The sequence below is a fragment of the Prionailurus bengalensis genome, chromosome D2 (genome assembly GCF_016509475.1).
Source record: "Prionailurus bengalensis isolate Pbe53 chromosome D2, Fcat_Pben_1.1_paternal_pri, whole genome shotgun sequence".
NCBI lineage: Eukaryota > Metazoa > Chordata > Mammalia > Carnivora > Felidae > Prionailurus > Prionailurus bengalensis.
This window is the reverse complement of record NC_057351.1, coordinates 66549252-66566507: the sequence shown is the minus strand read 5'-3', so window position 1 is coordinate 66566507 and position 17256 is coordinate 66549252.

Here is a 17256-nt window from a genome sequence, read left to right as displayed (position 1 = left end):
GGTTCATGAGTTCCAGCCTGGAGCCTGCTTCAGATTCTGTGTCTTCCTGTCTCTCTGCCCCTCGCCCGCTCACACTCTGTTTTTCTCTCTCAAAAATAAATGTAAAAAAAAAAATTGTTAAGAAAAAAAAAAGAAGAAGCCAAAGTGGAACTAGAATGAAATACAGTAATATTCTATTAATCCCAAAGAAGGTGGGAAAAAAGGGACAAAGATTGAATGTATAGAAAATAAAGTGCAAAGATAGTAGCTTTGCACATAACAATGTCGGTAACTGAATGATCTAAATACCTGAAAGTGGAGATAGTGGGGCACCTGGGTGGCTCAACTGGTTGAGTGTCCAACTTCAGCTCAGGTCATGATCTCACGGTTCGTGAGTTCCAGCCCTGCGTTGGGCTTGCTGCTGACAGTGCAGAGCCCGCTTCGGATCCTCTGTCCCTGCCACTCTGTTCCTCCCCAGCTCGTGCTCTCTCTCAAAAATTAAAACAAAACAAACATTTAAAAAATAAAAGTGGAGATCATAAAACTGGATCTGAAATGAAGATCTAGTTGTATTGAATTTACAAGAAACACTTAGATAAAAAGATAGAGATAGGTTTAATGAAAAGGCCTGAAAATATACTTAAAAATATTGAATACAATGAGTAAACTTGAGAGAGCTGGAGTGAATAATACCAGAAAAAATCATCTTCACACCAAGGAAGATTCCCAGAGACAAAGAGGAAAATTTCATAATGACAAAAGGGTTCATTGATAAACAAAACATAATCTTAAATGTGTGTGCCTAAAAAACAGAAAATGCATAAGGTGAAGTTTGGCATTACCTAAAGGGTGTTAGATAAACCTGTAATTATGATTGGAGATTTCAAAATGTTAATCTAAAATCTGATTTAGTAATTGCCACAGAAAAACAGTAATAAGTAGAAGACTGAACAGCACTATGAACAACTGGAACTAATTGATGTTTATAGGACATAGCATCCTATAAGAACAGAAAACAATCTTTTCAAGTGCACATGAACACTTAAGATGATCGCATGCTGAGCCATAAAACAATCTTTAGTAAATTATGAAGATTGAAACCATACAGAGTATGTTCTGTGATCACAACAGAGGTAAATAAGAAACCAATAATAGGAAGATATCTTGGAAATCCCTGAAACTTTGAATTAAATAGCACACTTCTAAGTTATTAATGGGTTTAGGAAAAAATTGCCAGGGAAAATCATTTTAGCTGAATGAAAATGAAACAAAACTTCAAAATCTGTGGGATGCAGCTAAAGCAGTGATTGTGGGAAATATATATATGTTCATATATGCATAGATTGAAAATTTACAAGAATTATAATTTTAATTCTCAGGCCCAGGGGATGAGATTACAGGGCAATTACAGCATATTCCTTGAAACTTGCTATGGTTTTCATGTCTCCACAAAGATTTTGCATTATCTTAATATTCACTGAAAGATGGTATTATTTAAAAACTAAAATTCATAAATAGTTTATGTCTTTTCCAGTCCTCAAACAGCTGGCCAGGGAGTGGGTCATTTAGGATTTGAACCCAGCTGTGTCATAGAAAATCTATATCCTTATCACTATGCTGTGGATAAGGTAATTTCTCTGTAATAATCTCTGGGGAAAGCACACCCATAGTACACATGTTCTTTCTATCTTCAGTTACTCAAACATAGTTCTTATCCACCCACAATGAGCAGAACAGGGCAAGTGAAAGGAGCCTGGGAGTAACACTGTCCTGTCCTAGACGCTGAGGTTCATGTTCCACGTATCTTCGGTATTTGTGAACATTTTAGTACTTCTGGATGTGTAATCTGCAAGTGGTACTTATCAATACAATGCATTCAACTTAACACACCTGTATTAAGAGTTCAGAGTATGGATATATTCTCTATATGAACTCCACTGGATCTTTCAGCAGAGACCAAGTTGCTGTGATGGTACAGATTAAGAGGAAAGGTTCCACCAAGTCCATTTGAGGTCTTTGGAGCTGTCCTGGTTCTGACTCTTCCTATGACGTGGTTATTCAACTATTTCTTGGATTTAGTAAGATACCTTGATATCATTTCCTATTTGCTTAAGTTGGTTTTGTTACTCCAGATCAAAAGGAACTAATATCCACAATCAAGCTTACCCACATTAAGTAGCTTTTGGGGATTTGAATACAGATTGGTTGAACTCCAGGACGAGCAACTGTTTATATTGACGTCCAAATGGTGTAGATGATAATCGCTGTCCAATAAGAAATTGTAATCTATAGACATTTGTTTTGAAGAATAAGGGAAACATTTCTGTAACTTTTCCCTTGTTCATGTTTGATAGACTAAAAAAAATTTTTTTTTAATGTTTTTTTTTGAGAGAGAGAGACAGAGTGTGAGCGGGGGAGGAGCAGAGAGAGAGGGAGACACAGGATCTGAAGCAGGCTCCAGGCTCTGAGCTGTCGGCACAGAGCCCCATGTGGGGCTCAAACCCATGAACCGCGAGATCATGACCTGAGCTGAAGTCAGACGCTTAACTGACTAAGCCACCCTGGCGCCCCAATGTTTGATAGATTTAAATGCTTTCTCTTTTTTTTTTCTAGATCCCATTTAGCTTATTTTTAATGACAAAAGACACATTTTATTCATTTAAGGAACTTTTCTTCCCTCTTTCTCCCCTTCCCACATTTCCTGGCTCAAAAATCATTCTGGAGTTTTCTTGACAAGATTTCCAGTTTTCAGAGATTTTCTAACAAGATCAAAGTACAGATAACAGACAAGAAGGTGAATGTGCTGGTTGCTCCTTGTTCCTTCACAAGGAGTGGAGCTGGCGCTCACACCTGATTAGTTTTACACTGTTGAGGAATTCTGCAGAAGTCATGGACAATGGTGGGGTTTTCCACATTCTAGAAGATCATGTTACTCTTGGGATTTAAACCACCGATCCCAGTTCCCCTGAAAACATCTGCTGTTCACTGCTGGCACCATCAGGTGCTTTTTTCAGCCCTTTACTCTGGTGTGAAGGCATCTGTGTAGCTGCCTTCCTGAAGCTGTTTATTCTGAAATGATGTGCTGGAAGCATAGACCAAATAGGGTAGGTTTGCTGAAAGCTACAAGTTAATTTGGCGGTTTTTCTGCTCTTGAATGAACTTTCTGATGCCTTCACCTTGTCATGGTCTGCAGCATATCAATTCATTACATTTGGGAAAAATACATATTAATGTGTTCAGTAAGTAACCTGGGAAGAAATGCGTTTATCTTATTTCACCAAAAGCTGATGGGCATGCATTTCCTAATCTGAATAATTTACTTAGAGGAGGGTGATTATGATCATACAGCTTGGATTGCATCTGTCACAGGTACTTTTGCAGTGCTTCCTGGAGAAGTGATTATTTTTAATGCATCCATACCCTTTGCGTTGTTCAATTAGTAGCTCCTTGAATTATTGATTTTACAGTCTAATTTGCAGTGGTGTCATTGGGCAGCTTTACAGGCATACACCTGTGCAGTTACTGAGAGGGACTCTGCACTAGGTTTAATACTCTGCAGTTGCTATTTTGAAATTCTGGACACGTTTTGAACAAGGTGTTCTGAATTTTCATTTTGCATTGGGTTGTACAGATAATGTAGACAGTCCTCAATGTCACTAAGCTGTAGGGATACTGGAGTGGGCCAAAGTTAAATAATTAAATGAGCATAGAACTTAGTTACTGGTTAGCTGTGTGACCTGTAGTAAGTTTAGCTTTGGTTTTCTCAGTAGGAAATAAATAAATAAAATAACTACCCCTACTTACTCCCAATTTTTTTTTGATGCTTAAAATGAAAGGAATGGTACTTGTGGAGATACAATGCAGGTTCTTAGGATTAATATGCATATTAATATATTAATTAATTAATTTTGACTCGTTTGTTAATAATTAGTTAATTAGTTATGACTTTGGAACAAGTTCATTAACATTAAAGTATTTGTGGCTGGGAAATATCTGTTGTAGAGCAAATTGCTTCTTTCCAGCTTACCTGCTAGAATTTTCTTTCTACCTATATTTTTTGCATATTATATATTGTATATATGGACCATATAATGACTGTTGTTTTAGTTCAGTTCTCCTCCTTGGCTGTACAATAGATCACCTGATGTCCTAAAAACAAGGTGTTAAAGGCCAGACCTCTGAATAAGAACCTGAAGAGGAATCCAGGATTTTGCAATTATTTTGCTTTACTTTGTTTTGTTTACAGTGGGAGGAGCATCAGCTTTGTTATCTGGTAGACTTGGTTCTGCCTATTTTTGCTAAATGTGAAAGTGGGGAGAAAGTAAGAGAGAACTTAGAGAGTTGTAAGGCTGCAAAATCTCCTTTGTAAAGTGCTCAGTCCTGTAGGGCTGACTATCATCAATAGGTGGTGACCCTCATTAAGTTTTCATTTTTTATTGTGTATTGGTGTGTGTGTGTGTGTGTGTGTGTGTGTATCCACAAGTGGATTGTAAAATCTTTGAGGTCATAAACTGTGGTTTACTCATCTTTTTAATGCCTATAGCTTCCAGTACAGTGTGGAGCATAACAAATACGTTCATAAAAACCATTTTTTAGTTGATTTTTTTTGACAGAAATAAAATTAAAAATCAACTCAGCTATGTCAAATGCATTTAAAAACACCAAAATTGCATTCTGGCAGACTCATCAATGATTTCAATAAGATCTTGAGAGCATTTGCTCATCTGTGTCTAGGCGACTGAGACATTTTTAAAATAATCAGTCTGTGGAGTCTATTAGTTTAGAAATTCCACTTAGAGGACTGCTACATTTGTTCTGAGTCATTCCATGCTCTACAGGACTGCAACAAATAAACTGCATCAGTTTTAAGGTCTGGGTATGATTTTTGAAAGGATGAATGCAGGTGACATGTTTTGTAAACTGTAGGTACTGGGGTAGGGATGTGGTAGAAAGTATTGCTCAGGAGAGAACAGGACTGGGGTACAGCTCGGAAACCAGAAGTCATTCAACAGTATTAGAATAATAAAGAATGTGGCTGGAGAGTGGGGTCTAATAGTCATCTGGTCTTAGATAAGAGTTCATTGGCTTGGGGCAGGAGAGTAAGAGGAAAGGATGAAAATACAGAAGTCTTTTCTGCTCTAAGTCTGGATTTATCTTAGAATTAGAGCAGAACTGAATCTATAGGTGGCAGTTTTAGATGGGCAGTAACTGGCAGAATCCAATCAGTCTTCTAACAAGGGATTGTCCTCTGATTCTTGGCTATGATTTTGTTTGTTTGACTTTATTTTGTTCTGCATCTAAAATTGTCTTTATAATTTCCCAAATTCATAGTTTTTCCATTTTTGGTTACAAGATTTGGGAGGAAGGGTTTTGAGGGAAGAGAAAAAATTTGATGGATTTAATATATTTAGATGACTATCATTTTATGATATGAGATAAAATAATAAAAATTAATAATTAGCACTTATTATATGCTTCATGTGACAGCCCCTGTACTATAAAAGCTGCAAATCAATTATATTTAAACATTTTGCAAGCCTGTGAGTTTTGGTATTCTGATTTGCACGTGAAGAAACTAAAGCCTGGAGAGGTTAAATAATTTTGCCTAACATGTGTAAGTCTTCATTAATCAATTTGTATTGTTTTGGTTTTATTTCTTACGTAAATAAATTTATCAGTGAAGCCATATGGGTTCAGATTTTCTTGGTGGAAATTTTCTTTTTATCTATAAATTAAATTCTTTAGTAGTTCTAGGGCTATTAACATTTGCTACTTTGTTTTGTGTTTGTTTTTGTAACTTTTGTAGTCCAAGGAATTTTCCATTTCATCTAGGTTGTCAAGGTAGCAAGAAAAAGTTATTCATGTTATCTGTAGTATCTGTAGTGATGTCTCCCTTTCATTCCTGATACTGTTTCTTCCCTTTTATTTTTTTGATCAGTCTACTTAGAAGTTTATTAATTTTATTGATCTTTTCAAAGAACCAGCTTTTGGTTTCAGTGATTTTATTTTTCATTTTATGGATTTTCACTCTTATCTTTATTGCCCCCCCCCCTTTTTTTTTTTTTTTTACTCTTAACTTAATTTGCTCCTCTTAGCTTCTTAAGGTGAGATATTTGAACATTGGCTTTGGAAATTTCTTGTTTTCTAATATAGTTGTTATAACTGTAATTTTTTTCCTAACAATGGCATTAGTTACACCCCCCAACTTTTGATACTTGGGATTTCATTATTATTTCATTCAAAATATTTTCTAATTCCTTTGTGATTTCTTCTTTGAGCTATGGTTGTTTAGAGGTGTTATTTTATTTTTGTTATTTATAGTTTAGTTTTATTCTTCCTTCATACTTTTTTTGGGGTATGAAGTTACAAATAACTACTAAGTCTTATTTCACCCAGGACACTTTCATGTTTGTGTTTTCTTAGCATTCCATCCATTTAGCATCCTTTTCCTCTCTCAAAAGTAATCCCATGTGTATGATAAAATATAAGGCCATGCTGCATATGACCCACAAACTGTTTGTACATTATCCTCCACATCTCCAAAAAGCCCGAAGCAAACATGATACTTCAGTCCTTCCAGAAACAGAGTTGGCTAATAAGGGAAAGTCATTGAAACTTTGAAAACCTTGGTTTCCTTATTTGAAAACAGAGGATAATAATTATTCCTGCTTTGCAATGGTTTTTGAGGAATAAAGAATAAAATACATTAATATAGTAATTTATTAATAAAATTTGGTCAATATCATCAATATTTGAGTGCATTTTCTGCTCCAGAAACTATACCCACACTTGTCTGTACTACCTTGTGTAGTCTTCCTACATCACAGTAAGGCTAATCACTTCTATTTTATAGATGAGGAAACTGAATATTTGCAGAAGTTGTACTTATTCAAGGATATATACTGAGTAAATAACAGAAATTAATTACATGGCCTGTCTCATTCCAAAATGTATTTTGTTCATTTTTGGTTTTTTCATCATATTTGATACTGCATCTAAAATAAAATTTAAAAAGTCAGTATCATATTTATAATAACTCAAGTTTTGTCTGCTTTATAAACAGAAATTGGTATATTGTAGAAATTTGAATAAGCAGGAAGAACAAGGCAAGAATTTGGCAGTTGTAATAGATGTAACTCAGAGTCTCCAAATGTGACACATACAAACACACACACACACACACACACACACACACACACACACACACCACAAATAATACACAAACACAAATTCAGAAAGACTAAACTTTCCAATAGGTTTTGTAATGACAGAATATATTTTCTTCTCTTCCAATTTTCCTTTCTTTTATGATGCTGTGGAGTTGCTGATGATTCTTAGATTCTGTTACTGCCTTGTCACTGACTGTCTAAACCATTTGAGATTGTTTTCCCACGTTTTTGCCATAGGTGGCTTTATCCATTCAGAAGCTGAACTATTCCTCTCCAAACTTTTTGAACTCTTGAGAGTAGGGATGCTGACTTTTCATTTTTATATCTTTAGTACTTGGCATAGCACTCAAGAAGATAGGTGTCAAATACATACTGGCTGAAAGCCAGTTGCCTGAGGATTTCTGCAGACTCAGGAGTCTTTAAATTTTCAACGATAATCTTCTCCTTTTCTCCTTTATTTTCCAAAGGACCCCACAAACATTTGGCTGATGTTAAGGATAGCCTGCACTTTCTTGTAATATTTGCTAACTAGCTCAAAGTGCTTATGAAACCTCCTTGGGCAGTCATTTCAGTCTTTGTTCATTCTAAATGCTATGGAGAACTTCCTTATGTCTGGCCTGAAGTTCCTCACCTTTTCTTGGCTTTTCTTCTAGCATTTGCTTCTCTTTACATCATGTTGGTACTTTATTTCAGAATTTCTGTCTTCCCTCTCCTCCCTTCTTAAGATTGCAGCATGGGAGGCTTTTCCTCCCAACCCTTCTGATGAGTAGGTTTGGGTCATAGCAAGAACTAAGGTTTACTTAGAAGAGAAACACACATTTGCCTGTAGGGGGCTGGCTGAAACATAACAACATGAGGCAGTGTCCCCAACTGCTGCCAGGTCCCTGGATGATCTGTTCTCTCATTTATACATGGGGCTTGCCTTGCTTTCCATCCTGAAGTTTGCCACAGGAGGGAAATAATAACAGAGAACAGAAAGAAATAATCAAGGTTATCTAGCAGTACCCCCAACACACTTTTATTTGACAAGATACACTCTCTTTAGCTTGTATGAATATGGAGATTTCACCCTACAACTACCCTCACTCCATCAACCTACTCTCATTCTCCCTGCATTTCCCCATCAGAGCATTTTCTGCATGGTCGTTTACTGACTTCTCACTCTTGCCTATAGGTGAATGTGGATGAGAATATTTATGCTGATAAGACAATGGCTTTATGAATATGATTTGTCACCAAAGGCTTCATAGCATTTCGTTATGACTGTGGAGATTCACTGACTATTGTCTGGGTCTCTGCTGTGGTTTCTGCTCATAAAATAAAAATCATGCTATTATCATCTGAATAAAATGATACATATGTAATGATCTTGAAAGGCCTTGAAGGTGAACCGCCTTTGAAGAAAGGTAAAAATTCACTTCGATTTACAGGTTTGTGTTGCTTTTTGAAAGTTTACATTCTGCCACCTTGCTTACCTGTTTTCTCTAACTGAAAGAAATCTGAAGAGGGTTTTGCTTTTACAAAAAAAAAAAAAGAAAGAAAAAGAAAAGAAAAAAAGCCAAACTAGCATTCAGGGATTGTTTTGCTGTGAACCTTTACAGAAGCAGTGTGCCCTGAGCATTGAGAGTGCCACCTTCCCCAGGAACTACACTCAGCATCCCAGCATCAAGCTGCTAGAGCTCTAGACTGTGGCTTCTTTGCTTTATCTCAATTTATTTTGCACCTCCGTTAGCAAGATGTGTTCTAGGATATCAGAAAAGCCTAAGAGAAGTTATTTTTTGGGTTGGGGAGCACGCAAAAAATTTCCATATACAGTAATGCTAATGGTAATGGTTCTCTTTATGCCATTTTGAAAGGCTTAAAGTTTTCATAGGGAAGGTCTACTTTTGGATAGTGGGGGAGACCTGCAATATGGAATATTAAGTATATCATTGCCAACTATGGAAAAAGAAAATTATTTTAGTCAAAGATAGACATTGAAGATAGCTTGTTTAAAAAGGCAGGTCATGTATTGTACTGCAAGCTCTTGCTAACAAGGTTAGAGTTAATAGATTATCGATCCATTTAAGGTTTAGTAGGGAGCTAATTTTTTTCATCAGCTATGCGATTGGGCATTTCTCTGTTTCAGAGGCCAATTCAATAAACATCTTTCATTTGATATTACTTTCTCATGTTGGGTAGTGTGTGCCTTGGATGCATTAACCCCTGTTTGTTGCTACAGTCACCCTGGAGCATTTGTATTCCTGCCATTGTGAGCACTCTCTTTTCTGAGGTTTACTTTTCTTTGTCCCTCAGGGGGAATGGTAAATCCTTTCTAGCTAGAAAGGCTTGGGCTGCAGGCACTGAGATAAGGGAAGAATCTGATTGTATCATACACTGCTAACACCTGCTCCACTTGACTAAGGTTCCTATTATGTAGGATTTCATTCAGTATTGTGATGAGGAACTTGAAATAACATATGCTAGTTATCTCTCTGGTGTCCAAGAAGTTCTAATCTTTGAATAATAATAAAAGGAAAATTGTGATAGCATTTAAGTCCTGTAGTCCCCATGTTTTGAAGAAGATACTAGACATCAAACTCTAAATTACATGTGGGGTGTGTGTGCGTGTATATGTGTGTGTGTGCATGTGTGTGTGTTTGTGTGTGTTTAATTTTCTAAGCTTTAGTAAAATTGGAGCCATGTGATTTTTTTCTGATTTATATAATAAGGTATTGAAAAAGCCTTTTACTAAATGCAATAGAGACAGGTAGTCCGCTTTATTTCCTGTGCAGATGCAGCACACATTTGTGAGGCAGCGAAAAGTAGAATTTGAGTGTATAAACACTGCAGCCAGGTGGCCTGGGTTCAAATCCCACCTCTACACCTTGGAGAAGGCCCGAGAATAGAGCCCAGAGACAATAATATGGATAATGGCACTTCCTTCATGGAGTTTTTAGATAATTAAATGAGGTAAGATATGTAAAATGCTGAAAACAATGCCTGCATGAACACCTTAGGAAAATGCCTGGCTTTGCTTCTAGGACTACATGTTTTTATTCTTTCTACCCCAATACTTACTTTTTTAAAAAAGTTAATAAACTTGAGGGGAGACTGGGTAATTCAGCTGGTTAAGTGTCTGATTCTTCATTTCAGCTCAGGTCATGATCTCACAGTTGTGAGATTGAGCCCCATATCCAGGCTCCACATTGGGCATGAAGCCTGCTTAAAATTCTCTCTCTCCCTCTGCCCCTCCGTGACTCATTGCAAGCTCTCTCTCTCTCTCTCTCTCTGTCAAAAAAAAGAAAGAAAGAATTTTAAAAAGTTAACAAAATTAATAAACTGTTTTTAGAGCAATCTTAGTTTCACAGCAAAATTGAATAGAAGTTACAAAGAGTTCTCATATGCCTTGTCTCCACACATGCATAATCTCCCCCTATTGATATCCGGTACCACAGTGGTACATTTTGTTACAGTCCATGAACTTACATTGACACATCATTACCATCCAAAGACATTTTACTTTTTAAAATGTATCCTTCTTTTTTGAAATTGTTTTTATCTTTTTCTTGTTCTGAATATAGGGGCCAAGGGCAGGCTGCCCCCAAATGTGCCGCTTTGGCATGTTAATTATTTTAAATAAAAGTTACTTAAGAAACAAGTGCAAGGACACTCAGATACTCCTTTGTGTCCCTAAAAGCAAGAAACAAATCTCTCATATGAAAAATAATTTCCTTCTAAGAAGTAAAAAGACCTCCTTATCACCAGAGATGGTGACCTTAAAGCTGATAACACTATAGAAATAAACCTTGTTACTTTTTTCTAATCTATTACTTTAGGCTAAATTCTGCTAGAATCCCCTACTAACTGAAGCTTCCAAACATTTCTTTTCTTTATCCTGGCAGTTCCTCACAAATGTATTGTCTCTGTCAAAATGTATAAAAACTACTTGCCTTGGTCATTTCTTTAGGTCTTGATTTCATTATTGGGCCTCTGTGCGTACATAATAAAACTTTAACTTTTTTCCCCTGTTAATCTGTCTCATGTAAATTTAATTCTTAGTCCAGCTGGAAGACCTTGAAGGCTAGCGGAAGAATTTGTTCTTCCCGTCACAAACTTAAATGTTTTCTTGTCTGAGTTCAGTGAGCACTGGGAATAGGTGATTGTTACCATAATAATTTAGCAGAAAATAATAAAGACACAGTTAGTAGTTGGAGACTGTCCCTTTAGTTTCTATGGTAGGTAGATGTACATTATTTATATTCATTCAATATTTAGATATTTATTTACTTAACTAACACCTAATGGATTCCTTCTGTGTGCTAAATACTATTTTAGGTTTGAGGATATAAAAGTGAATGACACTTTCCAAATTCAAAGGGTTTATAATAATTTGAGATAGTGGCTGGTATGTTACCAGCCCTGAGAGGCTTTGTGGACAAATAAGGTCACATTGATATTTAATGTTGAAATCACAATGATACCTAGCACCCACTTTCTTGCTAGCCTTCTACCCTTATTTCCTGGTTCTAAAAATCTCCTCCGTTAATTTTAGAAGTCCCAGTGGGGTCCATCACATGTGCATCTACATATTTTTGCATTTCTAACTATTCTCTCCACTGAACCAGAACACTAATTCAGACAATGCTTTTTTGTTTCATCCAAACAATTTGCACTTAGAATGTAGTACACATTGTTTGCGAATAGTGATACCAGTGATGGGTGCTCTCTAACCTAAAGCATCTGCCCAGATCTCTTTCCTTCCCAATTTGCTTCTCTTTTCCTTAAGTGACTGCTAAAGGGCTGAGAACGGTAGGGTCTGTTTATCTTATACAGAGGGTGGTGGTCTCTAGAGTTTTGAGAAAGCAAGAGTGTGAAATCAGTAGATGTCCATGAGATGAAAGAAAGAAGTCCATGGAATCAAGAGAACCCAGATGATCTTCCTCAAGGTGATGGCAGCAAGTGTTAAATAACATAACAATGTCAAGGAAAATGCCCTGACCATTGTTAGCACCGATACAGTCCTGTTGGAGACATAAGGCCTCAGTGTTTTCACATAGTGTCGTCTGAGTTTTACTTTCCCTGTGACTTAGTTGCCCATGTAGTAGTGGAAGAGTTAGGATAGGATTTATGGCATTGAATCTCTGGCTGATTAATTTGACATCTGGATGCTGTGCTGCCTCCTTCTATGTAACACATAGATGTCTCTTTCCTGCTCAAGGAGCAGTAGTCTTTTCTACAGATGAGACTCAAGAAGAGTTACATATGTGTCATGCAAGGTGTCTTCACCCCACCCCCCTTGACACAGCTCATGCAATTCACTTCCATGTTGTTCAGGCTGCTCTTTATGTTACCAGGCTCCTTGTGGGATAAATCATATGGTGCATCTACCAAAGTTTCAGGTGAGTTGGGGCTTTAAAAAGCTCATGATATAACCTCAACTCTCACCTTTTTATCACCTAGGACCTGCAGGCAACTCTCTCCCATGGGTGGTGGTCCCAAAATACTGCTTTCTTTTATCTTTAATGGAAGATGAATCAGTAGGCAGACTAGTCATTACTGCTATTAGGAAATGGGCTTACAAACTAAAAAGAAAGAAGGAGGGTCATTAGAATGGTGCATTTTTGAGACTATCCACTTCAGAGGAATCTGGATAAAGCCCTGCAGACATTACCTTTTGGAACAATTTCACATTATCGCTAGGGCTGCATCAGGTGATCTGTCTGTAATGGGCCCTTTTTTCCCTTTGCACTCCACTTCAAAAATCCTATTGTGATGGAAATGGCCTGGCCAAATTCTCTTCAATTGCATCCAGACTTCAGAAGTCATTTTGTAACTGCTTTTAATATAGCTATTTAAAGGTATAACCTCCAGATAAATTTCCCCATCTATCTCCCTTATAGAAATAGTCATTATTAATAAGAAAGATAATTATTTCAATATATTTCTTATCACTTGGCATTATGAAAATCATATCTACCTTTAATGTTTCAAATACATTGTGCATGTTTCCATAATTACAAATACACTTCTACGAACTCTTTTCTTTCTGCTAAGGAAAAATCTCTTGGAAAGCACTTATTGATGGCTTACAATCAAATGTGCAAATAATATACTTGGAGAACATTAAAACATCTCTACTATGGTGACAATTTATTTCCTTATCAGTACATACGATGGAAAACTTTAATGGCAGATGTGCTTAATGTTTCCACCATAAAGAATAAAATTCCATGCTAATGTAATTCTAAGTTTAGTGTTACTTGTACATTTCATAGGAAAGAGGGACAGGCCGGCATGTGTTTAGAAGGCTTGGGCTCAAGGGGTGCCTGCGTGGCTCAGTCGGTGAACTGGCCAACTTCGGCTCAGGTCATGATCTCCTGGTTCGTGAGTTCGAGCCCCACATTGGGCTCTGTGCTGACAGCTCAGAGCCTGGATCCTGTTTCGGATACTGTGTCTCCCTCTTTCTCTGCCCTCCCCCCATTCACGCTCTGTCTCTCTGTGTCTCTCAAAAATGAATAAACGTTAAAAAAATTTAAATAAAAAAGGTGGCCTAGGCTCAGTAAGACGTGAGGGATTAGGTCATCAGCTCTTTGAAATATATATATATATATATATATATATATATATATTTAAAATTTTAGAATTGACAGGGAACCAAAATCCTGCTCCTTCTCTAAAATTAATATATGTTATTTTTGTAAAATAACGAGTGGCTTGAAAATATCACCCAATGCCTACCCCCATTGAAGGGTCTACGGGACTTTTGATTTTGCTTAGAGTCATATCTCTTTGACCATCGGGGCCACCATGTCAAAGTTTCAATGGCCTACAGATGTGCTAAATCAGGTAATGAGTTTCTGGAGTCTTTGAGGCAGTAGACGTAGCTCTGAATCTTTCTCAACCGGGCATGATTTCTAGTGTTGGCAGCAAGCAAAGTCACCCTAGTGCCACATAGAGCAGCTCACAGTCCTTTCTTTTGAAGGAGTAGGGGTTAACACTGTATGGAATAATGAGAGCAGGACAAAAGAGCACTGCATTCCATCTACTTGATAAAAGCAATACAAGAGTCCAGGGAATATTTAGCAAATCCTGATTGTGATTATTCTTGAAACTGTAGTTTATCTTTAAATTTTTTTTTTCAACGTTTTATTTTATTTTTTTGGGACAGAGAGAGACAGAGCATGAATGGGGGAGGGGCAGAGAGAGAGGGAGACACAGAATCGGAAACAGGCTCCAGGCTCCGAGCCATCAGCCCAGAGCCCGATGCGGGGCTCGAACTCACGGACCGCGAGATCGTGACCTGGCTGAAGTCGGATGCTTAACCGACTGTGCCACCCAGGCACCCCTGTAGTTTGATTATCTTAACTGCTTTTATTAGATGAGAGAGTTTTGTTACACTATGCAATATTGCTGCTGATGAACATTTTTCAATGAATAATGTTAAATAAGAAGAGGTCTTACCCTCCATTAGGAAATTATTTAAGGCCCAGGCTCATACTTTGTTAATTAAAACTTATATCAAATATGCATAATGGTGACAATTTCTTCATTACATTTGCCAATGACTCTATGAATGTCTGTTGATACCCAGGGGTTGGATTATTCTAGTTAATTATTGTGATTTTATGCTAACATAACACCTTCGATCCCGAGGAGTTACTAAGCATGGTGAAAACTTTAGCCCTATCAGTATTTATGAATCTCTTTACTTGTTAAATGAAAAGGCAGCTTGAGATAAATTACCCTGGGTAATTTTAATCAAGAGCTTAATTTTAATGATCACCTGCTGCACAAATAAAATAAGAAAAGCAATGAAATCATCATTATCAAGGTAAGTCATATGTATCTCTGAGGGATGCTATTTTTAGCAGTGTTCATTAAGAATTTCTGTAAACTCTGAATGGAATAACAGGATGGTAGAACAAAACTACCAAGATAGCATAAATGTAATTAAGTAATAGGAAGCATCTTATTTTGCACTTGATGATTGCCTTGGGATTGTTCTTTTGTTGTTTAATATGTACGCATCTAGTTCTATAACCAGGTTGAGTATTTCTGTAAGGCAGTGTCCACACACACACACACACACACACACCACATGATGATGTGAATTTCTTCGTGGGTGACCAGAACCTAATACAAGTTAAAAATTAGCTCTCCTCTAACATTTAAGAGGTGAGACGAAATTAGTTTGAACAAGTGAGAAAGGTCAGAAACAAATAAGATGTGAAGACAGATGATGATTTATTGGGACATCCCCTCCCAAAAAACTGATTTTGGTGTCTGTGATTTTGGCTTTCTGCATAAATATAGGAAAGCATGGGCTTCCATATCTTAGGACTAAGGAAATAATGCATTTTAAAGACCATACCTATGTATTTCCATTATTATTATTATTATTATTATTATTATTATTATTATTTGATGCCCTTTGTGCTGAGTTTCATGGCAATGCCATTAAACAAAATAAATGATGGTCAATGGATAAATTCAGAGCTGTTTCTTGCTACCAGAGAAGGTCTTCTCCATTGTCTCTATACAGATGTATTGATTGTATACATTCATCCTTCCAAATCCTTCCTCCCTCCTTCCCCCACCTGCTTTCATCCCTCCCTCCCCTGATCTCTCTTTTTCCTTTCTTTATTAGTAGCACAAAACAACATGTCTTTCAGTGTGATATGAAATTTGTCTGATATTATTAAAATTAAAGACTTTATTAGGCCAAGTTCAAGTGATTAACTGAGGATAGTATTCAAAAGATAGTATTGTAGCTTCTTCATCATTTTCACAAATGCTTCATGACACCTGCTATTCATAAATGCTACCTTGCTTTGACTTCTTGGACCTAGTGACCTAGGAATGCATATGTTTTTGCCAGCCTGTAGGATGAAAGCAAAACAGAACCTAGACTTCCAGATCCTCTAAGACTGGCATTTTCTGAAATCCCTTCCAAATGATGGAACTACGTTTCCCTATGAGGTGAAAGATACTGCAATTGTAGTTATTTCTAATTGTCTGCATTGACTCTGAGTCAGACATTTAGTACAGGGAAATTGGAGAATATAAAATGCCCACTTAGTTGATAATAAAGTATAGAGATGCATTTCTGGAGACACAAGGTGGACTTCACTCTTGGTAATTGTTCTCACCTTTGCCTCAGGGTTCACTGCTGAGAAGCTTAGACATTCATCACCTGGGTTTCAGATCTTGGCATCACCAGTTACTACAGAGAATGGTAAGATGAGCCAGTAGGAAGAGCTGTAAAAATTGGGGAGCAGGAAACAAAAAGTTATCCATCTCTTTCCATGACCACCACTCAAATAGCTTTGAAAACTGAGCTAAATCTCCCTGTAGTATTAATCCCTTCTTCTTCTATTTCTTCTTCTTCTTCTTCTTCTTCTTCTTCTTCTTCAATGTGTATTTATTTTGAGAGAGAGCATGTGCACAAGAGGGGCAGAGAGAGAAGGGGAGAGAGAATTCCAAGCAGGCTCCACACTGTCAGCACAGAGCCTGGTTCAGGGCTCGATTCCACAAAGTGTAAGATTGTGACATGAGCCAAAACAAGAGTCAGATGCTTAACCCACCGAGCTACCCCGGTGCCCAGGAATCACTTAATTTCTGATGCCATAACTAGCTATAATTGCTATTTCTGAGTCCTTATCTGTGCTTGACTGATCAGCCTATAAACACTATGTGCCAAGTATGTGTTAGGACTGGGAGCCATGAAAGGTTTTGGGATTATAGGTGCAAAATTTGGTTTTATCTTTAAAAGTTCTGAAGTTAGGCACACTTCTGAATAATCATAATAGCAGTGTGACCTGGGGCAAATTACTTAATGTTTCTCTAACTTAGTTTTCTTTATCTATAAAAGAGAATAATATCTAAAAATGATGTAGTGAGAAGTAAATAAAAGATATCCTTTTAGCCCTTAGTAAAGTCTTCAATGTTTGAGGATTATTAACTATTATTGTTGTTATTATTATATTAACAAATGTCAACCATATACTATCCTCATTGGTAAGGCAAGGTTATAGAGTTCAATAAATACTGGCATTTGACATTAAGTACTTCATTGTTTAATGAGAGAAAATGACATGAAAAATGAAATATTTCCTTATGACAAGGG